This window comes from Stegodyphus dumicola, chromosome 11, assembly GCF_044657685.1.
Source record: "Stegodyphus dumicola isolate Sdum_Otavi_A_Nest chromosome 11, ASM4465768v1".
Taxonomy (NCBI): Eukaryota; Metazoa; Arthropoda; class Arachnida; order Araneae; family Eresidae; genus Stegodyphus; species Stegodyphus dumicola.
The window spans coordinates 167,749,866-167,777,225 of NC_140778.1; the positions used below are offsets into that span (position 1 = coordinate 167,749,866).

General features: G+C 47.5%; 1 non-coding gene and 4 pseudogenes across 1 annotated transcript; all 5 read left to right on the forward strand.

Moving 5' to 3' along the window:
- The first annotated feature begins 3,765 nt into the window (after positions 1 to 3,765).
- Positions 3,766 to 3,943, forward strand: LOC146994750 (U2 spliceosomal RNA; annotated as a pseudogene).
- Positions 3,944 to 5,853: 1,910 nt separating this feature from the next.
- LOC146994751 (U2 spliceosomal RNA) lies at positions 5,854 to 6,003 on the forward strand (annotated as a pseudogene).
- An 11,223-nt stretch (positions 6,004 to 17,226) lies between these two features.
- LOC146994752 (U2 spliceosomal RNA) lies at positions 17,227 to 17,408 on the forward strand (annotated as a pseudogene).
- Positions 17,409 to 19,318: 1,910 nt separating this feature from the next.
- Positions 19,319 to 19,511, forward strand: LOC146994753 (U2 spliceosomal RNA). Its single transcript, XR_015044272.1, has one exon. It is a non-coding gene; the product is annotated as a U2 spliceosomal RNA (small nuclear RNA).
- Positions 19,512 to 27,258: 7,747 nt separating this feature from the next.
- On the forward strand, positions 27,259 to 27,360 carry LOC146994754 (U2 spliceosomal RNA; annotated as a pseudogene).

Below are 27,360 nucleotides of genomic sequence, written 5' to 3' on the forward strand. Positions count from 1 at the left end.
AAGTTCGCTGCCTCCTCCAGTCTCCGCTTCTGCTCCAATGGACATGACGCCCGCTGGTGCCTCCTCTGCTGTTCCTGCTCCCGAGTCCACATGCCGCGTCGACAGGACCGTCCATCTCGTCTTCCCCGTGACCGACACCTTAGCCTGTACCGAGTCAAGCTGCACTCGCCAGCGTACCTTCCACGCAAGGCAGTGGTCCCAGCTCCGTGACTCGTTGTGCCGCCACCTTCACTACGCACATGGGATCGATGTCGCCTCTACCAAGAACTGGTGTTCCCACTGCCACTCTCTTATCTCTTCTAGGGTCTCCACCCACTCCTGTTTCAAGGACCGCCCTGTCATACGTCCTTCCGGGATCTCTCACAGATGGAAGTGCAGCTCTTGTGACTTTTCCTGTCAGACACGTGGAGGTATCCTCAACCACCAGGCCCGTCACCGAAGAGAACGCCAGCGTGATTCTGCACCTGCTCCACCTCGCACCAGTGGTCCGCGCCGACGCCGCCGCCCTCATCAACGCCCTGACGCTTAGCCTGCTCCTGTTTCTGTCCCAGGTCCTCGCCCTCCAACTCCTGACAGCTCTCCACCTTTGGCCAGTGTGCTGCCTCATCCGTGCTCTGCTGCCCGGTCGTCGACCTCCAACTCCAGCCCGCCACCACCACCGGCTTCCGCTCACCGTGATTGCGATCCACCGAGTGGCCTACATCCTGATGCCTCATCCCCTGGTACTTCCCCTGATGACGTCGACTCCCCGCTGCATGAGGAGCCTTCCGACAGCGACTCGCCACTCCTTGCTCTACGCCCCAGATTGGTCTGATCCCTCTCGTAACTGGAGGCTTGCAGAGGAGTGCTTGGACGAGTTAGTTGCCACTGCCCGGGACGCCTTGAAGATCCCCGCCGCAACCTCACGTGCTCCTGCTCCCACTTCACGCCCTCCTTGTGCCACTGACCCAAGAGCTCTCCAACGCATCTACAGGAACCGACGACGCGCTGTCCGACTTCTGCTCGAAGGAGACTCTCCCCGATGTCCTCTTGACTGCGCCTCTGTGACGGCCCACTTCACACCTTCCTGCGAAAGCTCCGTTGATTCCTCTCTTTTCGCTTGCCGCCCTCCAGCTCCACATGAGGTTGACTGCTCCCTGTTCCTTCCGGAAGAGGTTGCTTCACGTCTCCGTGCCGCAGAGAACTCCGCCCCCGGTCCTGACCGGCTCTCCTACCATCACTGGAGGACTCTGGATCCAGATGGCAAGATCCTCGCGCTCGCCTTCAACATCTGCCTCAAGGCCCGCAGGATCCCCGACTCTTGGAAATCCTCACTCACCGTCCTCATCCACAAGCATGGAGACACCTCTGATGTCCACAACTGGCGGCCCATAGCCCTCAGCTCCACCGTGGCCAAGCTCTTCACCGGTTGCCTCGCCCGTCGCATGACGTCCTGGATCCTTGAACACGATGTGCTTTCTTCGTCGCAAAAAGGATTCCTCCCTTTCGATGGTGTTTTCGAACACAACTTTGTCGTCGAAGAGCGCATCCGCATTGCCCAACGCTCGAAGAAGGACATCTGCCTCGCCTCACTGGACCTCACCAACGCTTTTGGCTCTGTCCCACACGAGGCCATCTTCTCTGCCCTCAGAGCCTCAGGTGCTGGACCCACTTTCGCCGATATTGTACGCGATCTTTACCATGACGCCTCAACACAGTACCTCTGCTCTGATGGTGTTTCTGATCCCGTGCCCTCTGTCTGTGGTGTCCGCCAAGGCTGCCCACATAGTGGTCTTCTTTTTAACTTGGCCATCGACCCTCTCATCCGTGCGGTCGACTCCTCCTCTCCTCTTCACTCTGTTCTCGCCTATGCTGACGACCTACTGCTGCTCGCCAACTCACCAGCCGAACTCCAAGACCACATCGACGTCGTCCACACCATGGCCTCCAAGTTATTGCTTCACTTCAACCCGGCGAAGTGTTTGACCATTCACATCTCCGGCCGTCAGCCCATTGGTACCCGCCCCTCCAGGTTCTCTCTCAATGAAGTGCCACTTCCTCACCTAGAGAATGAGACTGCAGGATCTTTCCTTGGGAAACCAATCGGCTTCCAGCTCCCGGCTGACCTCCACTTTGTCCACGGTTACCTTCAGGCCTGCAACACCATCCTTTCGTCCAAGCTTGCTCCCTGGCAGAGGATAGACGCCATGAAGTCGTTCATCATCCCTGCCATGGTCTTCGACATGCGGATGCGTCGCCATAAGAGAGGTGATTGGAGACGGATTGAGTTTGTGCGCCCTCTTCTGAAGTCGACTCTCAACATCCCACCCGAAGCGGCCAACGAGTACCTGTATGGTGACTCTGCAGCTGTCTGTCTTGGCATCCCGCTGACGAGTGAAGACTCTGACATAGCTCGCATTGACGGAGCGTTCAAGCTCCTCACCTCCCGGGACCCCTGTGTGCGCTCTCTTGCCCGGGAAGACCTCTCTCAGTTCGTCGGCACTCGCATCCGCCAACCTCCTACCGACGACGACCTGACTGCCTTCCTGTCCGCCTCCGATGACGGCCAGTTCCACCGCTCAAGCAACTCATCTTCCTCCACCTTGTCCGCTGCCCGTGCTGCCTCCCGTCGTCTTGGCGTCACCTGGTCCTCTGGTGATAACCGCTCTGTCTTCCTCCACTACGATGGTAACATCCTGGGAGCCTCCAAGCGCCACTTTATCTTCCGCTGCCTCTGCAGTGCCAAAAGATCTGAACGTGCCGACAAGCTCAAGTCTTACCCGAGCCAGGGTAAGGCAATTGAATGTGCTGCCGCCTCAAAATCAGGCAACCACTTCTTCCGTGAGGGGACCTACACCAGGTTCGCGGATTGGAGGTTCATCCATCGAGCCCGTCTGCACTTGGTGCCCCTCAACGGCAACAAACGCTCCAACCCTGGTTCGAAAGGCTGCCGCAGATGTGCTCATCCCAATGAGACGCTCCCTCACGTCATCGAGCACTGTATGAGATACAGCAGGCTGTACCAACTCCGCCACAACAACATTGTGGAGCGGATTAAGAAGGCGGCCATGGCACGTTGGGATGTGTACAGTGAAAACCAACGTATTAATTCTCTACCTGTCCGCCCCGACCTGGTCCTTACCAAAGGGAACTCTGCCTTAATTCTCGATATCACGGTCCCTTTTGACAACCGACTTGAGTCCTTTGACCGTGCCCGCCGCGAAAAAGAGACCAAGTATGAGGAAGTCGCCAACATCCTTCGTGAGACCTTTGCGGACGTCAAAGTTGAGGCCATCGTCGTTGGTGCCTTAGGGTCATGGGACCCGAAGAATGACAGAATCGTCCATCGCCTCTGTTCAAACAAGTACGCCACCGTCATGCGCAGGCTCATAGTGAGCGACACAATTCGTATCTCGCGTGACATCTATATTGAGCACCTGACGGGACAACGTCAAATTCCTTGGACTGAACGCGCAGCCGAAAACTAATGCCCGGATGCCTATCTCCTGAATCTTCTGATTTCATCTGTTGTGCTCCATCCCACCTGCCCATTTTCCAGCTGCTCCATAGTGCCTACTCGAACTTCTATTATTCACTTCTCAATGATCTCTCTCAACTTCGTGTCCTGTATATAGCTCCTGTAAATATGATTCAGTTGCACAGCATACCTTTTGTATTTAAATTGGCTTCGCACATGTACATATATGATATCCTCGAAAACCGCACTGCGTGCGTTATTGGTAGCTCTCGCCAAGGTCCTACCAATATCATGTAAATTGGCACCAAATATGTTCAATAAATAGTTTTTACTCTTTTCTTATCAGCTTAATATCTGATACGACGTCGACATGACGTCAAGATATTAAACTAATTTTTGCAGATAGGCTTGTGGTTAGGAATTTATTCCGCCCTCGCCACGGGTTGGTCTGCTATGGCACTACTTGCAGGATACGGCCCACAATATATCCAAAAAGCAGAAACTTCACTCACCCACTGCATCCTCAGGAAAACGTCCTTTTAAAATGGCCCCTTCAAATTTCAGAAAACCGAAGGTCTGACAACATCATACCTTTGTACGAGTGTGCGGCGACCTGCCTTTTTTTAACTTGCTATTGCTCGGGCCCCTCGTTCTTTTCCTCGGAATGGGAACATTCTGGAGCCTCGGGTTTAACCCTCGTTCTTTTCAGTGTCAAGTTCTGGTTTCTGTAAATACGAAGTTTTATTCGTATTTACAGAAATTCCATAAAATCCACATTTTTTTTCCCGTACTGTTAACAACTTATTCATTCTGTCTGACTGATTGAAGAAAGATCGGCCTCGAAATATCACTCAAATTTCATTTGCAGTAACATTTTTGTCTCATTTCATGTAAGTTTGAGAGAATTCCTATTCACATTTGCCAGATCTTTCCCACTACAGCGCGCGTATACACATTGCTTCTTTCAACACACGAGCCTTTTTATTGTAAATAACTCTCAAAAGGGTGTAAAATGTTTGTAGGCACACTGCAGCAACAAAGACTTTTCTGTCTGTTTCCTAATGTTTTGTTTTGATTCTCTGTATGATTTCTAAACGCCAGCTAATTGTAATGGTCTACAATTATTGTTAAGGATTGTTGTATTTATGTTTTTATTCATTCATTCATTTATTTTGTTGGCACATTAATATTAACAAACGGGAAAATGCCAATAGATAGCTGCACTATGCAGGAAGCAGTTTATTCTGAGTTTTGAGATGGCTTGCCCGCCGCTAGTGTGGAAGTGTAGAATACAAAGTAATCATTAATTGTAAATTAAAAAGTACTGTTTTATTGTACATATTACAAATTAATTTGTAAAGTGTTTTTGTAATTTTTCTGTTTGTTTAATTGTTTTAAGTTCCTAATATTTCACTCTGTGTTTTCAAGTGCAACGTTTGAACTGAAGAGAGAGACAGAGAGTATCTCTGAGTTGGAAACCATGTGCTGGACTGTGCATGTCGAGTTTGTGTCAATCAAACTCTGGCATTATGTAATGCAGTTTTGGCTGATAAATTTTACTGTCTCAATATTTGTTTAATCACAAAAAATAATTTCTTCCCAAGCATGGGCATTCGATAACTCCAGAAATATTTATTTATTTATTTTTGGTTTTGCTATTTTTATTGCCTTTGTAATTACATTTGTTTTATATTCACCTGCAGTGAAGAATGAGATTTTTCGGAGGAGGAAGCTACTCCAGAGAAATGAACACTTTCATGAATATTTCATTGTCCTCTTTTCCCATCTGAAAAAAAATTGAGAAAATACGAGAATATTATGTTGCATGGTGCATAAGCTTATAAAAGCTGGAGGAAAACACCGGAATTCAGTTGTTTACTTACTGCTGTTATTGACTGTACCGATTTCGCGTTGTGAGCGGATTAACTTTTTCTACTTTGAATTTTGTTCCGGCCAACGTTTCCGTAAAACGTCCAATATAACTACTGTAAGTTATTGCGATATTGTAGAAATATCTGTGAGGATATTTCAGCATTGTGGTTCATTTGCTGTAGTAAGAATAAAATTTGCAATTGAATCTTGAATGAAATGAACTTTTGACGTCCTTGGCTTTTTAAAACTAGGCCCGCCCAAGGAGGAGGGGACTGACGCCTCCAGAATGGGAACATTAGAAAGGACCGCAAAATGATCCACTTGACTAGACAGAAATTGGTCATCCTTGTACACCTCTTTTTTTGTAACACAGGAGGAGGATGAAATAACGACATATCATAAAAAGCCCCCAAGCAGCACTCGCTAACCTGAGTCTTCTGCACCCCCTTCTCCCCTGCACGAATGCTCAGGACTTTTGAAATATGAAAAATTGAAAGTGAATTCATCACGCCACAGAATTCTGCATCGCTTCTCGGCCTTTTGGCTAAGATCAAAGTGTAATAAATCGGTCGAGTTGCCGATACTTTTTCATCTTTTTTGGTCACTTCTTACTGTTTTTACAGGTAGACTGGTGGCTAAAGATGTTTCCTGTTTCTAGGCCTCGCCCACCGTCGAGGCCCCGCCCAACGCCTGGAGTTCGGAGCCCTGGAAGACGCTCACCGCCTCCTGAAGCCAGTTTTGGAGTCCTGGATGCCGGAGCAGGTTCCCATACGGTGCATGGAGTCCCTGGAGACGTTCCTGTTGTAGCTGTTGACCGTGGAGTGCCTGCCGTTCCCGCTGGAGGTCCTGTTGCTGGATCCATTGGAACCTGTTCCCGTGGTGTTCATGGAGTCCCTGGAGCAGCTGTTGACCATGGAGTGCCCGCCGTTCCCGCTGGAGCTATCCCTGGATCCAATGGAGTCGTCCCTCTTGCTCCGGGATCAGCCGCTGATGCTTCCCAAGCCATCCCTGGATCTATTGGAGCCTCTCCTGGTGCGCCTGATGCAGAAGCTGAGGCCCCCGGATTGTCTGAGGCCATTCCTGCCTACCCTGGAGCTTCTGAAGACATCCCTGTGACGGCCGGAGCCTTCCCGGTTCCTTGGAGCGAGTGCCTCTCCCGAAATTGCCACTGGAGGTTCCAGAGCTGCTCCTGCATCTTCTAGTGCCGCTGCTCATCCTGGAGTCGCCGCTGTGGTCCCTAGTGCCACGCCTTGCCTGCCCGGAGCCGGCTCGTCTGCCAGGAGTGTGCCCACCTACTACTACGGGAGTATCGCCACTAGTGAAGCCACGCCCACCGGGTCGTCCTCCTTACCCAGACACGTGCCAGCTTTCGTTACACCCTCTGGACCGCCCCTTTCCAAAGGTGGACACTTACGCCAACTGTTGGATAGAATTCAAGCCAAGACTTCTGGCTGCACACGGCTCCTACCTGTGGTCACTTGTCAACCTAGTGAACGAAGGACACCAGAGGGTTCATCACTCGCCGAGTCTGCTCACACGTCCTTCTCTGCCAAGGACACGCCCACCACACCCCAGTCTACATTCGCATGCTACGTCTGCGGATTGGAGTGTACGAGCAGAAGGGGCCTCAGAAGGCATACAAGGACGCACGTGCAGGAGAAAGTCAGTCAGCTCCACCCACCTCCTGACAGAAGGGTAGCTGTGAGCATTCCTGGGTCATTGATCTCGCCCGTATGTCATCATACACGGGCTCGGACGGCGGCTGGTCATGCCTCCTCATCGAACACACTCACGATCTCACCCCCACGCACTTACGCTGAAGCTCTTTCTTCGCCATCCATGAGAGTGAGTTCTGCTCATCCTTCTTCAACCGGTCCTCTCTGCGGAGTGATCACCTCCACCGCGGAGTCTCTGACGTCCAACGTACCTGCTAAATCCAAGGTGTTTCCTGCGGAGAACACAAGGAACTTGCTGCCACCTTCGGAGACGTCAATCCCGTCGAAAACCATACTCCACCCTCCCGGCCAGGAATTCTACTCCCACCGTCATACCTGGACCAAAGACTAATGCTTCCACACCTCAACTGGCGTCTGCCGTCATCTGCCAGGATTGTGGTCGCTCCTGCCTGAGTAAGAAACAGCTGCTGTCCCATCGTCACCTCCGTCACAGACAGGCTCCGCCTCCCACCTCTTCTGGAGACGATGACTTTACCTCCTCAACTCCTGAGACACTGACTGACGCCGCTTCTTCACCGCCCGCTGCTCCTGCACCAGGCCCTGTCCACACGGACTGCACTGCCTCTGGCTCAACAGACGCTGCTCCTCAACCTGCTTTAACTGCCACTGTCCCGGTGACCACTTCGCCTAGTAAAGACCTACCTGGTGAATCCGATGTCGCACCTCAAGTACCCTGCCAGACACGCTTGGATACTACCTCCAGCACTGGAGACACGACTGATGCGGACGTCCTCATCCTATGCCTCACTCCCTCAGAAAGGACTGATCTGCTCTCTACTGAATTGCCCGCACCAGACAGCAATGTAATACGCTCACATGCTGCTACGACTTCTACTGAGCAAATTGCACCTGGCCCACGTCCTAGCAGGCCATTGCAGAACCTGTCAGTGAGGGAGCCTTTGCCTATGCCCACTCATGTGGAGAATCATGAGTCCTGCCCAGAGACATCCTGCCGACGTGACTGTATTGTCCATCTACTCTTCCCGATGCAAGACACACTCCACTGCACCGAAAGGGATTGCCATAGGACATTCCATTCGAAACGCTGGACCCAACTCCGCCACTCGCTCTGCAGACACCTCTTGTACACACATGGCATAGATGTTGCTAGCACTCGGAACTGGTGTGCACACTGCCTATTGCCCATCGCCGTTAAGGTCTCGGCCCATCAATGCTTTAGAGACCGGCCCGTAGTCGTCGAATCGGGCATTCAACATCGTTGGAGATGTACCCAGTGCGACTTCTCATGCCAAACACGGGGTGGATTCCTTAACCACCAAGCACGCCACCAAAGTGAACGGCAGCGCTTACTCCAGCCACCTCTAGTGACGCCTCTCCTTCCCTCCACCTCGGCAAGACGACAGGCACGGACTGCACGATTCCGTACATCTCGCCAAGATGATGCTAGAACTGATGGACCTTCCACTGCCTACCAATCGACAAGTGCAACAGACCCTAATACCTTGCCCTATCAAGAGGATGCCGCACCTCCAGGAACAGACATGAGGACTACCCCACAGGTTGATGCGCCTTTGACTGTTAATCTGGGAGCCAACCCTTCCTTTGAAGAACACTTCCTGGAGCCGTCCTTCCCGGATTCGCCTTCACCTACCGGTCCTACAGTTACACCCGTCTCCCCGGTTCCAGAAGCCGTATCGGATGATGCCGAGAGATCTCCACTGGGTGGTGTAGAAATACAAGTCACGTCCCCCCTTGAACACTTCGTAGAACGACTGGAAGAGTTTTCCGACCCGATGACCACTGAGCAGTGGGATGCCTTTTCCACGTTACTTGACGAGATCTTGATGGCCGCCGCGAGTGCAGTTCGTCTTCCTCCCGCTAGCGAGGATGTAACTGGAAACAACAACAATTCCGCCAAGATACGTGATGACCCAAAGTTGCTCCAGAAACTCTACCGTCGTAACCGACGCAGAGCGGTCCGACTGATTTGCGGGGATGATTCACAGAGATGCCCAATTGGAAGACAGGATATACAAGATCACTTTGCTGCTGCCCTATGCAACAACCGAGTTGACACCTCAGTGTACACCTCACCATCCCCTCTCCCCAGAGAACTTGACCTCTCTCCATTTTCTCCTGCAGAGATCGCAAGGAAACTCTATTCAGCTGAAAACTCGGCACCCGGACACGATCGACTCTCATACAACCATTGGAAGGCCGTTGATCCGGACTGTACAGTACTCGCAGCCATCTTCAACATCTGCTTGAAAGCTAGGAAAGTCCCTGCAGCTTGGAAAGACTCTCGTACTATCCTGTTACCCAAAGGGGGTGACCCGCATAACATCAAAAACTGGCGTCCTATCTCGCTGAGTGTTACGATTGCCAAGCTGTTCTGTGGTTGCCTGGCACGACGGTTCACTTCTTGGCTCATCGACAACTGCATCCTCTCCCCGTCACAGAAGGGATTTCTACCCTTCGACGGGGTGTTTGAAAATAACTTCGTTGTTCAGCAGAGAATCCAGCTAGCACGGACCAGCCAATCTGACATCTGCCTGGCGTCATTGGACCTATCCAATGCCTTCGGATCCGTGCCCCACGATGCAATTTTTGCTGCGCTTCGAGCCTCTGGAGTTGGGAATCATTTCACCGAGCTGATACAGGAGCTGTACACGGATGCGTCCAGACGCGTCTTCACAGAAGAAGGCCCCACGGATCCAATTCCAATTGACATCGGAGTACGTCAGGGTTGCCCCCTAAGTGGGCTGTTGTTCAACTTGACCATCAACCCGATACTTGTCGCAGTCCAAGGGCAAAGTCCTCTACACCGCATACTGGCGTATGCCGACGACCTACTGCTACTCTCGCCCTCCCCTGCGGAGCTGCAAACTCAACTCAATCTGACGCACAACCTGGTTGGAAAGCTTGGCCTCTACATCAACCCCAGAAAATGCTTCTCCCTTCATATCTCCGGAGCTCGCCCAACGGGTGTCCGCCACTCTCAGTTCTCGATCGACGGCACTGCCATCAGGTGTCTTCGTGAGGGTGAAGGTGAGGAATTTTTGGGGAAACCAATTGGATTCAACAAACCACCGGACATCGAGGCACTCAATACTTACCTACAGAAATGCGAGATGATCCTGAATTCGCCACTTGCTCCCTGGCAGCGCATTGACGCGCTCAAATCCTTTGTGTTTCCATCAATGGATTTTGATATGAGGACGGCCCGGTTGAAGAAAACCGACTGGGCAAAGATTGACTCACATGTGCGCTCGCTACTAAAGAGGACTCTCAACCTACCTCCCGAGGCGGCAAATGAATATCTTTACGGCGCGAAGGAATCTGCATGCTTTGGTATCCCGCTGGCTGCCGAAAGCTCAGATATAGCAAGGATTGACAGCGCTTTCAAGTTGCTCACTTCATTGGACCCTGGGATACAACAGCTCGCTTGGGAGGACCTTACTCGACTTGTAAGTGGACGACTGAAAAGGGTTCCTTCCTTCTCTGAGATTGCAGCTTTCCTTTCGGGATGTGACGAAGACTTTCCCAGGAGCACCTCCAACCCAATTTCATCAGTTTGGTCCGCGGCCAGAAGCGCAGCCCGTCGCCTAAAAGTCACGTGGACAATTTCTGACGACTACACTGTGGAGATCTCTCATGACGGTACCACCATAACAGCCGGCAAGCGACGCCTTGTATTCCGCATCCTGCGGAATGCCATCAAGAAATCCCGCGCAGAGAAACTCATCACTTATCCCAACCAGGGCAAGGCGATGGAATGCGCAGCGACTGCCAAAGCAAGCTCTCATTTTTTCCGGAACGGGGCATTTACACGATTCGCCGACTGGCGATTTATACATCGTGCAAGGCTAAACCTCCTCCCCCTGAACGGTGTTCGTCACAATGTGAATGGCTCCCGTGGCTGCAGAAGATGCAACTTTGAGCTCGAGACTCTCCCGCATGTCCTCTGCCACTGCATGAGATACAGCCGTCTCTACCAAGCGAGGCACAATGCAGTGGTAGAGAGGATTAAAAAGGCAGCCAGTGGAAGGTGGCAGCTCCTCTCCGAGAACCGGCCAGTCAGAGGACTCCCGCTACGCCCGGACATCATCCTAACAAGAGACAACGCATGCCTCATCCTAGACATAACAGTTGCTTTTGACAACCGTCGGTCTTCATTTGATGCTGCTCGCCGAGAGAAGATGAACAAGTACCGTCCGCTAATCGAAGCACTGAAATCTACATACAACGATGTGCGAGTAGAAGCAATTGTAATCGGAGCACTAGGATCATGGGATCCAAACAACGATAAAGTTCTCAGCAGGATCTGCAGCAGGAAGTACGCATCACTTATGCGAAAGCTCATCGTAAGTGAAACAATAAGTAAGTCAAGGGATATCTATGTGGAGCATCTCACGGACGTCAGACAGGAGAACTGGTAAATTTAACATGGACTCACTGAACTATCCGATTAAGTGTTCACAAAGTACAAACCCCCGAAATATGTAAGTAGAAAGAAAAACCTAGTATGTTGTACATAAGTGCTTGGTTCTGAAAATAGTTGTTGTACATATCTGCTTCGCTCTGTAAATAATTGTAAATAGAAAATTAATGTATAATAGAATTGTAAAATGATATTTCTGCCACGCAAATATCATTCTTCTGTAAAGTGGCCAAAAATATTGTTCAATAAAAAACATCTGTTCTTATCAGCTTAATCGGTGGACTAGTTGCTTGTGTCCCTGTGACAGCCTCATAGCACGGGTTGAGCAGATTGAACGCCGAAGGCCGAGTCGCCTTCCATTAGTTTTGTCGGTTTGATCTTTTTTCAGATCCAGAGTGGTGGATATTCTGAAAAGCGGATGAGTTCGCCGCCCCGCCTTGCTTCCCGGCCGAGGCTACGCCCACCGCCCGCCGTGAGGAGTCCTGGTTCCCGTTCTCCGCCAGCTGTTCCTGGGGTCCCTGTTCCAGCTCTTGTTCCCGGAGTTCCTGAGGATGCTGCTACCCATAGGAGTGCCCTTGTATCCGGTGTTCCCGAGGAAGCTGCTGCCCATAGGAGGACCCTGCCCAGGATGCTTGGAGCCACTGGAGGTGGAGTCAACACTCCCGGGGATCCTGCTGGATGCGATGTGGATGTCCCTGTTCCCGCTTGTTCCAGTCCTGGAGGACCACCCCTGTCCGAGAAGGATGCTGCTGCCCGCGGAGGAGGACTCTACGCTGCCACTGTCGCTGCTGGACGCCGTGTTCCTGTTCCTGCTACCAAGGACCCTGCTGGATGCCCTGTAGTTGCTTATTCCAGACCCGGTGCCACAGATGCTGATGCCACCCATGGAGGATCACCCCTGTCCGAGATGACTGCTGCTACACCCGGAGGAGTTTCCTACGCTGCCATGGTCTCTGCTGGACTCCGTGTTCCTGCTGCCGAAGTAGGTGAAGCCTCCCCCAGAAGACTACCGATTTCCGGGATGCATGCCGCTGGAACTGGAGGATTACCACTGCCTCTCAAGACAGCCCGCCCTGAAGATCCTGGTTCTTCCATCCCAGTGAAACGCCATGTAGCCGCCTTTGTCACCCCAACTGGTCCGCCCATCACTAACACCAATCACATCCGTGTTCTCGTCGATAAGATCCAGGCCCGCCACTCCTCGGCTTCTTCGCCCTCGGATGCTGCTCGGACTACCTCTTCTCAGATGCATGCACTTTCGTCGAGCACTCCCGCCTCCCAGCCGACCTCCTCATGCTCGCCGTTTATGGGTACCTCTCCGTTCGTCTGTGAAACATGTGGAATGGCTTTCAAGAGAAGTGGAAAGCTGAGGCATCACTTGAAGTTGCACATTAAGTATGGACCTCCTTTGCCACGCCCACCGCCTGCGCAGACCTCGCCTTCTCCAGTGGCCTCACATACACGTTCAAAGACTACTGTCACCCACTTCTTGGCCCCGAATATCCTGGCCTCCAGCTCTTCCATGGATCTTGGTTCTCGCTCCCCGCCTACTGCACCAGAGATTGTTGTTCCTACGACTACCACCTCTCCGTCCACCTCCTCTGCTCCTGCTCTACCTGCTCACAGTCCTGCTGATGAGGTTTCCAACATCAATCCTGCCTGCTCACCTGACACAGCTACTGGACCCTCGTCTCCTGCCAATGACTCTGTCATCTCCTTGGAGCCGCTGTCACCGTTACCTGCCTCTCCTTCTGCAACTGCAGTCAACGACTCCCCTCCCGTACATGCCTCTCTCCAGACGTCTCGTGTTGAATCGCCTGCTCAGCCGTCTTCTCCGGTATCTCAAGCTCCTCGCTCCGCTCCTTCCGATGAGGTCACCGATGCATCGTCCCACCAGTTCCCGTTGACCACCTGCAGACGCGACACGGTTGTTCATCTTGTCTTCCCTGTGTCTGATACTCTTCACTGTACAGAGGAACACTGTATCAGGACCTTCCACGCCAAGTCTTGGTCACAATCCCGACACTCCTTATGCAGACACCTGGCTGTTGCACATGATCTCACCATTAGCCACACTGAGAACTGGTGCAGTCACTGTCATCAAAGGATTATGTCTCGAGTCTCTCGACACGCCTGCTTCCAAGAACGCCCAGTCCTCATTGCTTCTGGTATCACCCACCGTTGGCAGTGTATGTCATGCGACTTCTCTTGCCAGACCAGAGGGGGCTACCTTAATCACCAAGCCCGGCATAAGCGTGAACGCCTTCGTGTGAACGTACCTGCTGTTCCTACTCCCCGCCCACGCAGACGTCGAGAAAGGACTACCCGACATGTAACATTCACCACAGACTCTTCTCCAACGTTGCCCCAGGATGACTCTGCTCCTCTTCCTACCTCGCCTGTGCCTTCTACTTCGAACTCTACTCCGGATCTGCCTGCTGTGCCCATCCCTAGCGCCACCCACTCCCCAATGGATATCGATGGGTCAAGCGGAACTCCTGGTAACCATCGTACCTCTACTGACCGCGAGGATACTCTATCACCATCACCTATCTCCGCCACTTCTGATCTGGACCATGGTGCTCCTGATTTCAGCGAAGACATTCCTGCCCTTCCCGTGGAGCCGCAACCGTCCTCACCGCTGGATCACTTTCACGAACGTCTGGACGCCTTCTCTGCTGTTGACCTCTCCGCTCACTGGGATGATGTACTGAGTGTCCTGGATGACATCTACAAAACCGCTGCTGAGGTGGTTCGCCTTCCCCCACCTACGGACACTCCCACTGGTTTGCGCAACTCTCCGCCACCATGCAACGATCCCAAGTTCATCCAAAAGCTTTACAAAAGAAATAGACGCAGAGCTGTACGTCTTCTCACAGAAGGAGATTCCGCCAGATGCTCTATCAGCCGGCAAGACCTCCAGGACTACTTCGTAGCCTTGCAAAGAGTTGGATCCATTGACTCATCCTTCTACTCCGCACGAGATCCTCCTCCCGACCCTTTGGATTTATCGCCCTTTACTCCATCTGAAGTGGCCAGTAGACTGCACGCCTTTGAAAACTCGTCACCAGGACATGATCGCCTCACTTATAACCACTGGCGATCTGTCGATCCTGAGTGCACCATTCTTGCAAAGATTTTCAACATCTGTCTACGTGCTAAGAGGATTCCACAGAGTTGGAAGGACACCCGGACCATCTTACTGTTTAAGAAAGGAGATCCTCTCGCACCAGAAAATTGGAGACCGATCTGCCTTAGTGTCACCATCTTTAAACTCTTCTGTGGCTGCCTGGCTCGAAGATTTACCAACTGGATACTCAACAATGACGTTCTATCACCTGCTCAGAAGGGCTTCCTGCCCTTCGACGGCGTTTTTGAAAATAATTTTATCGTCCAGCAACGTATTCAACTTGCAAGAACGTCTAAATCCGATCTCTGCCTTGCCTCACTGGACATTGGGAATGCGTTTGGTGCACTTCCACATGCTGCTATCTTTCAGTCTCTGGACTCTGCTGGCGTCGGTGCTGACTTCATCGATACCATCCGCGACCTATATGACAACTCTTCTACCCGCATCATCACCCAGGATGGCCTGACGGATCCCATCTTCATTGAATCTGGAGTGCGCCAAGGTTGCCCGCTGAGTGGGCTCCTTTTCAATGTTGCCATTGATCCTATCCTCAGAGTCGTCCAGGGCCAGGCTCAAGCCCACCGCATACTTGCCTATGCAGATGACATCCTTCTTCTTGCCTCTATCCCCCAGGAGCTACAAGTACAACTGGACATGGTACATGCACTTTCTGCCAAAATTGGGCTTGCACTCAACCCCAGGAAGTGCTTTTCTCTTCATCTCTCTGGCTCCCGCCCCATCGGCACAAGAGACACTCCCTTCTTCCTGGATGGTGTACGTCTTCATGCTCTTGCTGACGGTGAGGAAGGTGTTTTCCTGGGCAAGCCTATTGGTTTCCAACTGCCACCAGATGCAAATGCTCTTAATGCATATATAGAAAAATGCAAAGTGCTGCTTGAATCCCGCCTTGCACCGTGGCACCGCCTTGACGCGCTGAAATCTTTCGCCTTCCCATCTATGAATTTCGACATGCGGATGGCACGCCTGAAGAAGACTGATTGGGCGAAACTTGATGATTTTATCCGCCCTCTCCTTAAACAGACGCTTAATCTCCCACCTGAGGCGGCGAATGAATACCTGTTTGGGGACTCTAAGATGGCATGTCTAGGGTTACCCCTTGCAGCGGAAAATTCAGATATTGCTCGAATTGATGGAGCTTTCAAGCTTTTGACCTCCCGTGATCCATCGACTCAACTCTTGGCCTGGGATGATCTTACTCGCCTTGTCTCCAAGCGGATCTCCAACACTCCCTCACCGCAAGATCTTGCCGCCTTCCTCTCCGGCTCTAATGATGGAATACTCGCTACCAGCTCCAACCCCATCTCTTCTATCTGGTCAGCTGCCAGAAGTGCTTCTCGCCGGTTAAATGTCACCTGGGAAGTTGCTGCGAACAACTCTGTGTCTCTGATCCACAATGGTACCATGATCTCGCAAGGCAAGCGTCATCTCGTTTTCAGAACCCTTCGCACAGCCCTCAAGAAAGCTAGGACTACAAAACTCCTCTCGTATCCTAATCAGGGAAAAGCCATTGAATGTGCTGCTGCTGCCAAAACAAGTTCCCACTTCTTCAGAGATGGCTCATTCACCCGTTTTGCGGATTGGCGATTCGTTCACCGGGCAAGGCTCAACCTCGTCCCTTTGAATGGTGTCCGACGCTCGACGAATGGTACCCGTGGCTGCCGCCGTTACAACTATCATCTTGAGACTCTTCCACACGTGATCTGCCACTGTATGAGATATAGTCGACTTTTCCAGGCTCGTCACAATGCAGTGGTGGAGCGTATCAAGAAAGCGGCTGCTGGCAGATGGGTCGTGCTGTCTGAGAACCAGGTGCTCCGTGGACATGCTCTCCGCCCTGACCTTATCCTTGTGAGAGATGATTTCTGTCTGGTGCTGGATATCACAATCCCCTTCGACAACAGGCAGTCCGCCTTCGACTCTGCTAGGAGGGAGAAGATTGAGAAGTACCGTCCACTGGTTAACACCCTTCGCCGCAGCTACAGTGATGTGCGCGTTGACGCCATTGTGGTTGGTGCTCTTGGGTCTTGGGACCCAAACAATGACCGTGTCGTACACAGCCTATGCTCCAGACGATATGCTTCTCTTATGAGAAAACTGATTGTTAGCGACACGATTAGCTTCTCCAGAGATGTCTACGTTGAACATCTTACGGGGGTCCCGCAAATGCGACAACAGAGGCAGGCTTCTGCAATACAATGACAGAGGCAAGAGACCACTTCACAAGGACAGAGGCATGAGACTGCATCACAAGGCCAAGTTCCAAGCTCGGATACCAATGTTGATCTCTCGGCAAACAACTAACACGACCACGTGTATTGAACTTTATTCACAGTGCAGTGATACTCTTGGACTTGTTCCTATTTGGACACTTGTGACTTTAGTAACCATTGGACTGATAGGACTCCAACTACTGGATTACTGTGCTAATCCATACATGCTTTCGCATTTATCTTATAGTATGCTTGCATGCACCTCTATGCTCCGGTGTTCATCTGTAAATATTTATCTTGACTTACTGTGCCTGTACATTTTTTTGTATATTACTGCTTCATATTCTATTTTGTACATAATATTGCTAATTGTTATTCCTTATGTATTGTACCCGTAAATATTTTCTTGTTTCAATAAAAACAATTTCTGTTCTTATCAGCTTAATATCTGATACGACGTCGACATGACGTCAAGATATTAAACTAACTTTTGCAGATAGGCTTGTGGTTAGGAATTTATTCCGCCCTCGCCACGGGTTGGCCTGCTATGGCACTACTTGCAGGATACGGCCCACAATATATCCAAAAAGCAGAAACTTCACTCACCCACTGCATCCTCAGGAAAACGTCCTTTTAAAATGGCCCCTTCAAATTTCAGAAAACCGAAGGTCTGACAACATCATACCTTTGTACGAGAGTGCGGCAACCTGCCTTTTTTTAACTTGCTATTGCTCGGGCCCCTCGTTCTTTTCCTCGGAATGGGAACATTCTGGAGCCTCGGGTTTAACCCTCGTTCTTTTCAGTGTCAAGTTCTGGTTTCTGTAAATACGAAGTTTTATTCGTATTTACAGAAATCCCATAAAATCCACATTTTTTTCCCGTACTGTTAACAACTTACTCATTCTGTCTGACTGATTGAAGGAAGATCGGCCTCGAAATATCACTCAAATTTCATTTGCAGTAACATTTTTGTCTCATTTCATGTAAGTTTGAGAGAATTCCTATTCACATTTGCCAGATCTTTCCCACTACAGCGCGCGTATACGCATTGCTTCTTTCAACACACGAGCCTTTTTATTGTAAATAACTCTCAAAAGGGTGTAAAATGTTTGTAGGCACACTGCAGCAACAAAGATTTTTCTGTCTGTTTCCTAATGTTTTGTTTGTCTCTGTATGATTTCTAAACGCCAGCTAATTGTAATGGTCTACAATTATTGTTAAGGATTGTTGTATTTATGTTTTTATTCATTCATTCATTTATTTTGTTGGCACATTAATATTAACAAACGGGAAAATGCCAATAGATGGCTGTACTATGCAGGAAGCAGTTTATTCTGAGTTATGAGATGGCTTGCCCGCCACTAGTGTGGAAGTGTAGAATACAAAGTAATCATTAATTGTAAATTAAAAAGTACTGTTTTATTGTTATCATCTTACAAATTAATTTGTAAAGTGTTTTTTGTAATTTTTCTGTTTGTTTAATTGTTTTAAGTTCCTAATATTTCACTCTGTGTTTTCAAGTGCAACGTTTGAACTGAAGAGAGAGAGAGAGAGTATCTCTGAGTTGGAAACCATGTGCTGGACTGTGCATGTCGAGTTTGTGTCAATCAAACTCTGGCATTATGTAATGCAGTTTTGGCTGATAAATTTTACTGTCTCAATATTTGTTTAATCACAAAAAATAATTTCTTCCCAAGCATGGGCATTCGATAACTCCAGGAATATTTATTTATTTATTTTTCGTTTTGCTATTTTTATTGCCTTTGTAATTACATTTGTTTTATATTCACCTGCAGTGAAGAATGAGATTTTTCGGAGGAGGAAGCTACTCCAGAGAAATGAACACTTTCATGAATATTTCATTGTCCTCTTTTCCCATCTGAAAAAAAATTGAGAAAATACGAGAATATTATGTTGCATGGTGCATAAGCTTATAAAAGCTGGAGGAAAACACCGGAATTCAGTTGTTTACTTACTGCTGTTATTGACTGTAGCGATTTCGCGTTGAGATCGGATTAACTTTTTCTACTTTGAATTTTGTTCCGGCCAACGTTTCCGTAAAACGTCCAATATAACTACTGTAAGTTATTGCGATATTGTAGAAATATCTGTGAGGATATTTCAGCATTGTGGTTCATTTGCTGTAGTAAGAATAAAATTTGCAATTGAATCTTGAATGAAATGAACTTTTGACGTCCTTGGCTTTTTAAAACTAGCCCCGCCCAAGGAGGAGGGGACTGACGCCTCCAGAATGGGAACATTAGAAAGGACCGCAAAATGATCCACTTGACTAGACAGAAATTGGTCATCCTTGTACACCTCTTTTTTTGTAACACAGGAGGAGGATGAAATAACGACATATCATAAAAAACCCCCAAGCAGCACTCGCTAACCTGAGTCTTCTGCACCCCCTTCTCCCCCTGCACGAATGCTCAGGACTTTTGAAATATGAAAAATTGAAAGTGAATTCATCACGCCAGAGAATTCTGCATCGCTTCTCCGCCTTTTGGATAAGATCAAAGTGTAGTATCTGTTCTTATCAGCTTAATATCTGATACGACGTCGACATGACGTCAAGATATTAAATTAATTTTTGCAGATAGGCTTGTGGTTAGGAATTTATTCCGCCCTCGCCACGGGTTGGCCTGCTGTGGCACTACTTGCAGGATACGGCGCACAATATATCCAAAAGCAGAAACTTCACTCACCCACTGCATCCTCAGAAAAACGTCCTTTTAAAATGGCCCCTTCAAATTTCAGAAAACCGAAGGTCTGACAACATCATACATTTGTACGAGTGTGCGGCGTCCTGCCTTTTTTAACTTGCTATTGCTCGGGCCCCTCGTTCTTTTCCTCGGAATGGGAACATTCTGGAGCCTCGGGTTTAACCCTCGTTCTTTTCAGTGTCAAGTTCTGGTTTCTGTAACCCCTCAGGGGGCTCACTTCTGTGAGTACGGGTGTGGCAATCCCGAGGTACCCTAGCCCTTCAGGGGATCATCTTCTTGATGAGACGGGTATCACGATCCTGGAGCCCCAGTGATCTATCCTCTTTTCCGTCTCCTCTCCTCTTTGCTGGAACTTTTTCCCTTCTCTTCTCCCTCGTGGTTTCTCTCTACGGAGTTTGGGGCTCGTCACGAGAGACTGGAACAGCCCTTGTCTCTAGTCTTCGAGTGGCGAGAAAACTGCCCACGTGTTTGCCGTGCGTGGAGACCCGTGTCGCTGGAAAGGAGGGTCCTGGTAGTTGAGGGGCGAGGTACTGTCCCCAACACACTACTTTGGCCTCTGCTTCAGCTAAACGGGAGGCACCTTAGTCGTCCTCACGGGTGTCAATCGGCTGGTCACTAGTCCTTGTGTCAGTGGCTTGGGGTCAAGCTCTCGGGAGTACCTGCTTTCGGGAAAGCCGACTGCGGGGCTTCAGTTTGCGTATAGGTCCGGCTAGCCCTAACACAGGAATCTGTGTTCCCTTGTTGGGCTCCGTGGTGGGCGGGGCCGTCGGACCCGAATCTTTATTCTTTCACTATGGCTTCTTCTCATATCTACTTAATTAAAGATTTCGAGGTAAATCCAGTCATTCAAACTAGTTCTGAAACGTCTACAGCTAAACCAGTCACTCAACCTAGTTCTGAAACGTATACTGCTAAACCAGTCACTCAACCTAGCTCTGAACCATCTACTAATAAACCAATCATTCAACCTAGCTCTGAAACGTCTACTACTAAACCAGTCACTCAACCTGTCACTCAACCTAGTTCTAAAAATTCTGCAAAAAAATTACGGACAGATGCAAATAAAAAAATCATCACAATAGTCCCCGTTTCCTAGTCATCTCTAGTCCTTCTGGCGAAATGCATAAGATGTCTCCTTTCGTAATAAATAAATACATCCAGTCTTGTATTGGTGAGCCGAGAAACATAAAGCGTCTCCGCTCCGGAGACTTGCTTATTGATACAAACTCAGCCACCCAGTCTGCTTCATTACTTCAGATTACTAAACTTGGGCAAGCGAATGTCACTGTAACAGCACATAAGACACTGAATTATTGTCGTGGCGTAATATCGGAATTCGACCTTCTGTACGTTCCTGAAGAAGAGATCGCTTCCGAGCTATCCGACCAAAATATCTGCGGTGCTAGGCGGATCAAGATGCGTAAGGAAGGTAAGTTGATCGATACGAAACACGTGATCCTTACCTTCAACACGCCTGATCTGCCTAAGAATATTAAGGCCGGATATTTAAATTGTCCTGGAAGACCTTATATTCCCAACCCTATGCGATGCTTCCAATGCCAGCGTTTCGGCCATTCTAAGACGTCTTGTCGTGGCAGCCTCACATGCGCCCGATGCTCACAGATTGGCCACGATTCGGAAAATTGTACCGCTGCGCCTTCGTGTATAAATTGCAAGGGTCAGCACCCAGCATTTTCACGCCTCTGCCCAAAATGGAAATCCGAAAAAGAAGTACAGACTCTTAAAGTTACCAGGAACATCTCGTATGCTGAAGCCAGAAAACTAGTTCAAAGCACACAGCTCCAATCAAACAAATCTTATGCCAGTGCAGTTAAAACAACACGTAGCATTGCCACCCAAACATCAATAGGCACGCAGACTAAACCAAATAAAACCCAACCAAACACATCCACCAAGAAAACGGAAAATGCAACTCATTTAATACAAAAAAAAGAAACAGTCATTCAAAGTAAACCTAAAATTGAAAGTCACAAAATAATTAATAAAAATAAAAGTCCCAGCAATAGCTCTTTTGACGAAATGATTTCTGAATCTGCGGATTCAGACACTATGGAAGTAGAGGAGGGTCTAGAATTTCCCAGGCATCTACTTCCACGAAAAACCAAACAAGAGCACAGAAAGAACAAAAACCAGACATAATGGCCACCCTCGTCTCATGGAACTGTCGCGATTTCCACCGAAATTTGCTCGACATCAAAGCCATAATTAATGCTTATCATCCTGTATGCTTCGCAGTACAGGAAACAAATCTAAAACCAGAACAACAGGCAAAACTTCGGACGTTTTCCTTCGTCAGGAAAGATAACCTTGCAGGTGAGCGTGCCAGTGGAGGTGTAGGTCTCCTCACCTCACTGGATTATCCCTCAAATGTGCTTTCTTTGACGACATCCCTCCAAGTTGTCGCTACTCAAACAAATTTTGATTTTGTTGTTACAGTCGTTTCTCTGTATTTGCCTCCAAATGAGCATATTGATCAGCAAGATTTAAATGGTCTTTTAGAGCAGCTGCCTGAGCCTTTCATCATAATAGGAGATTTTAACGGCCATAGTCCGCTCTGGGGTAGTAAGGATACTAATTGCCGAGGAAGACAAATTGAGCAGATGATCGAAGATCATAGCCTTTGTCTCCTCAATAATGGGCAAGATACTTACTTCCATGAGCCTTCAAAAACATTCCATGCTCTCGACCTTGCCATCTGTTCACCATCTCTGTTGCTTTTTTGCACTTTTAATGTGGGTAAAGATCTTTACAACAGTGATCATTATCCCATTCTTGTGTCTCCTGCACGAAGAGGAGCAAACCCCATGTCGAGATCCCCTCGATTCATACTGGACAGGGCAGACTGGGAACTCTTCTCTTCCATTGCAGAGCTCACAGATGAAATGGTAGAAGATGCGCATATCGATGACGCTGTTGAAGCTGTTACTAATACTATTATTCAGGCAGCTATGCTTTCGATTCCTAGAACATCAGGAAAACTACTAAAATATTCAAAACCATGGTGGAATCGCGACTGTCATGAAGCACTGAAAAAACAGAAAAAAGCATGGGGTATTTTTCGTAGATATCCTACTCTGCGAAACCTCATAGCCTTTAAAAGAGCCAAAGCAAATGCACGAAAAGTAAGAAGGCAGAGCCAGAGGGATTCCTGGATTTCATATGTGTCGTCAATAACATCCTCCACGCCTAGCAAGCGGGTTTGGGAAAGAGTTCAAAAAGCATGCGGCATATATAAAGACCACTCACTTTCCTTTTTGGAAAAAGATGGCCGAGTGATTAGCTCCATAGAAGAAATTGCGAATACTATTGGTGAGACATTTGCTTCCGTTTCTTCCAGCAGAAACTATACACCTGCATTTCTTTCTATGAAGCAGCACTCTGAAATAAATCCCATCGCATTCAACTCTTCCAAATCTGAGCCTTACAATAGAGACTTTACTATGCTTGAATTAAGGAGTGCTTTATTGCAGACACATAGGTCTTCTCCGGGTCTTGATGGAGTGAATTATGAAATGCTAAAGCATCTGTCCTGTAAGTCACTGAATGCCCTTCTCACTCTTTACAATAGGGTGTGGAAGGAGCATGCCTTTCCCAGTGCATGGAGGAAAGCTGTTGTCATTCCTATTCCTAAGCCAGGGAAAGATCCAAGGAATCCCTCCAACTATCGGCCAATTGCCCTTACGAGTTGCCTCTGCAAACTGTTTGAAAAGATGGTAAACAGCCGCCTAGTCTACTTCTTGGAAAAGAATGATATTATATCGCCTTATCAGAGTGGTTTTCGAAAGGGAAGAACAACTGTAGATAACATGCTCCTCTTAGAGACATCTATTCGAAAAGCATTTGTAAGAAGAAGCCACCTTGTCTCGATATTCTTCGACATTGAAAAAGCTTATGATAAGGCATGGAGATACGGTATACTCCGGGATCTTCACGAGAGTGGCTTGCGCGGCAACCTACCAATTTTCATTCAAAATTTCTTGAACACTAGAACTTTTCAAGTAAGAATTGGCTCTGTTTTTTCGGATGTTTTTGAACAGGAAGAGGGTGTGCCTCAAGGCTGTGTGCTCAGTGTAACCCTGTTTAGTTTAAAAATAAATTCTGTACTAAAAGAACTTCCTCCCACCATCTTGGGATCTCTATATGTTGATGATCTGCACATTAGCTGTCGAGGAGCAGACATGAGATATGTAGAGAGGCAACTGCAGATGGCTCTGATTAAGATCCAAGAATGGTCAGACAAACAGGGATTTACATTTTCGAAACAGAAAACTGTCTGCGTGCACTTTTGTAGGAAGCGAGGTCTCCATCCTGAACCTGAATTATACTTGAATGGTACAATTATTCCAGTTGCGCCTGAAGTAAAATTTTTAGGAGTGACGTTCGACCGAAAATTGACTTTCCTTTCTCATGTTTTAAACCTGAGAAAGAAGTGTCTAAAAACACTAAATATTTTAAAAGTGTTGGCGAACACCTCCTGGGGTGCAGAGCGTTGCTCCATGCTTCGCATTTACAGAGCGCTTATCCGCTCTAAACTGGACTATGGCTCAGTTGTTTATGGATCCGCTCGGTCATCTGTTTTGTTAAAACTGGATCTTGTTCACCATCAAGGTCTGCGGATTTGTTCAGGAGCTTTCAGGACTTCTCCTGTGCAGAGCCTATATGTTGACTGTAACGAACCATCACTTTATCTGAGGCGTGAGCAATTGTCCCTTTTGCAATATTTTAATACTCTATCACAACCTGAACATCCCAATAAGCTGTGCTTACTTGATAATGAGTGTAACACATTATTTGAAACACGTCCATCCTGTGTTCCTACTTTCCCTTTAAGAGTACGCCCTGTCATTGAGGAACTCTCCCTCTCTGATATGCACCCCCAAGCAGTACAGAATTTTGAAATTCCACCTTGGGAAAATTCACGGATCCAGCTTCTTGATGTTTTTAAACATCACGTAAAGGCGAGCACTAACGAGATCGTTTACAGACAAATTTTCGCTGAGCACAGGCACAAATATAGCAGTTATTATCCGATATACACAGATGGATCAAAGTCAAATGATCATGTCGGGATGGCTTTTGTATTTGAAAATTACATAGAGGGCAGATGCCTGCACCATGCTTTCTCTGTCCTAACATCTGAACTAACTGCAATATATTATGCTCTTTTGTACATCTCAAAGCTCTGCCACAAAAAGTTCATAGTTTACACAGACTCGTATAGTGCTCTTAAATCCTTGGAAGCTTTTCCCAACGCTCAGAATCCTGTGGTAGTGGATGTTCTCAAAATTCATAGAAATTTAATGATACGAGGATATGAAATCCTGTACTGCTGGGTTCCCGGGCATACGGGAATAAAGGGAAACGAGCTTGCAGACATCGCGGCAAAATCTGCTGTCGAACTGTCCAGTCGCCTTATCCCTTTTAGAGACATCTGCTGTGTCATCAAGGGAAAGATACGAAAAAAATGGCAGCAAATTTGGGATGTTCAGCATCACAACAAGTTGAGAAACATCAAACCTAGAATTGAGCATTGGGATTTTGCTGGAAATCGTAAAGAAGACGTTCTTTTGACTCGACTCAGAATTGGTCATACCAGAGTCACACATAGCTATCTTCTTAAAGCTGAAAATGAGCCTGTTTGTTTTAATTGTAATGTTTGTTTATCTGTTCGTCATATTTTAATTGAGTGTCTATGTTTTAATAGTCTTCGCCAGAAATATTTTAATAGCTGTGACTTACCTCTCGACCGTTTAATCGGAAGAGAGGTCAATTCTAATTTATTTTATTATTTAAAAGAGATTGGCTTTTATTACCAAATGTAATTTGTTTTGAAGACTGTGTCTTGAATGTTAATATGTGCTTTTAACTTGTTTTTATATGACTTCATCCTCTGGATTTGGTACATTTATCTACTTGTTTTTATTTATTGAATTTTAATGTCATCAATTGTAATCATCTCATCTTTTGTTTGGCGCGTCATAATCATCTCTGGTTTTTGCGCCATAATCACTCACTCACTCACTCACTCACTCACTCTGGTTTCTGTAAATACGAAGTTTTATTCGTATTTACAGAAATCCCATAAAATCCACATTTTTTTCCCGTACTGTTAACAACTTACTCATTCTGTCTGACTGATTGAAGGAAGATCGGCCTCAAAATATCACTCAAATTTCATTTCCAGTAACATTTTTGTCTCATTTCATGTAAGTTTGAGAGAATTCCTATTCACATTTGCCAGATCTTTCCCACTACAGCGCGCGTATACGCATTGCTTCTTTCAACACACGAGCCTTTTTATTGTAAATAACTCTCAAAAGGGTGTAAAATGTTTGTAGGCACACTGCAGCAACAAAGATTTTTCTGTCTGTTTCCTAATGTTTTGTTTGTTTTGTTTGTCTCTGTATGATTTCTAAACGCCAGCTAATTGTAATGGTCTACAATTATTGTTAAGGATTGTTGTATTTATGTTTTTATTCATTCATTCATTTATTTTGTTGGCACCTTAATATTAACAAACGGGAAAATGCCAATAGATGGCTGCACTATGCAGGAAGCAGTTTATTCTGAGTTTTGAGATGGCTTGCCCGCCACTAGTGTGGAAGTGAAGAATGGAAAGTACTCATTAATTGTAAATTAAAAAGTACTGTTTTATTGTACATATTACAAATGAATTTGTAAAGTGTTTTTTGTAATTTTTCTGTTTGTTTAATTGTTTTAAGTTCCTAATATTTCACTCTGTGTTTTCAAGTGCAACGTTTGAACTGAAGAGAGAGAGAGAGTATCTCTGAGTTGGAAACCATGTGCTGGACTGTGCATGTCGAGTTTGTGTCAATCAAACTCTGGCATTATGTAATGCAGTTTTGGCTGATAAATTTTACTGTCTCAATATTTGTTTAATCACAAAAAATAATTTCTTCCCAAGCATGGGCATTCGATAACTCCAGGAATATTTATTTATTTATTTTTCGTTTTGCTATTTTTATTGCCTGCAGTGAAGAATGAGATTTTTCGGAGGAGGAAGCTACTCCAGAGAAATGAACACTTTCATGAATATTTCATTGTCCTCTTTTCCCATCTGAAAAAAATTGAGAAAATACGAGAATATTATGTTGCATGGTGCATAAGCTTATAAAAGCTGGAGGAAAACACCGGAATTGTTTACTTACTGCCGTTATTGACTGTAGAGATTTCGCGTTGAGATCGGATTAACTTTTTCCACTTTGAATTTTGTTCCGGCCAACGTTTCCGTAAAACGTCCAATATAACTACTGTAACTTATTGCGATATTGTAGAAATATCTGTGAGGATATTTCAGCATTGTGGTTCATTTGCTGTAGTAAGAATAAAATTTGCAATTGAATCTTGAATGAAATGAACTTTTGACGTCCTTGGCTTTTTAAAACTAGCCCCGCCCAAGGAGGAGGGGACTGACGCCTCCAGAATGGGAACATTAGAAAGGACCGCAAAATGATCCACTTGACTAGACAGAAATTGGTCATCCTTGTACACCTCTTTTTTTGTAACACAGGAGGAGGATGAAATAACGACATATCATAAAAACCCCCCAAGCAGCACTCGCTAACCTGAGTCTTCTGCACCCCCTTCTCCCCCTGCACGAATGCTCAGGACTTTTGAAATATGAAAAATTGAAAGAGAATTCATCACGCCACAGAATTCTGCATCGCTTCTGGGCCTCTTGGCTAAGATCAAAGTGTAGTATCTGTTCTTATCAGCTTAATCTGACGTCTTATTTTGTTCTTTTTTCAGATTTCAAGACACTAT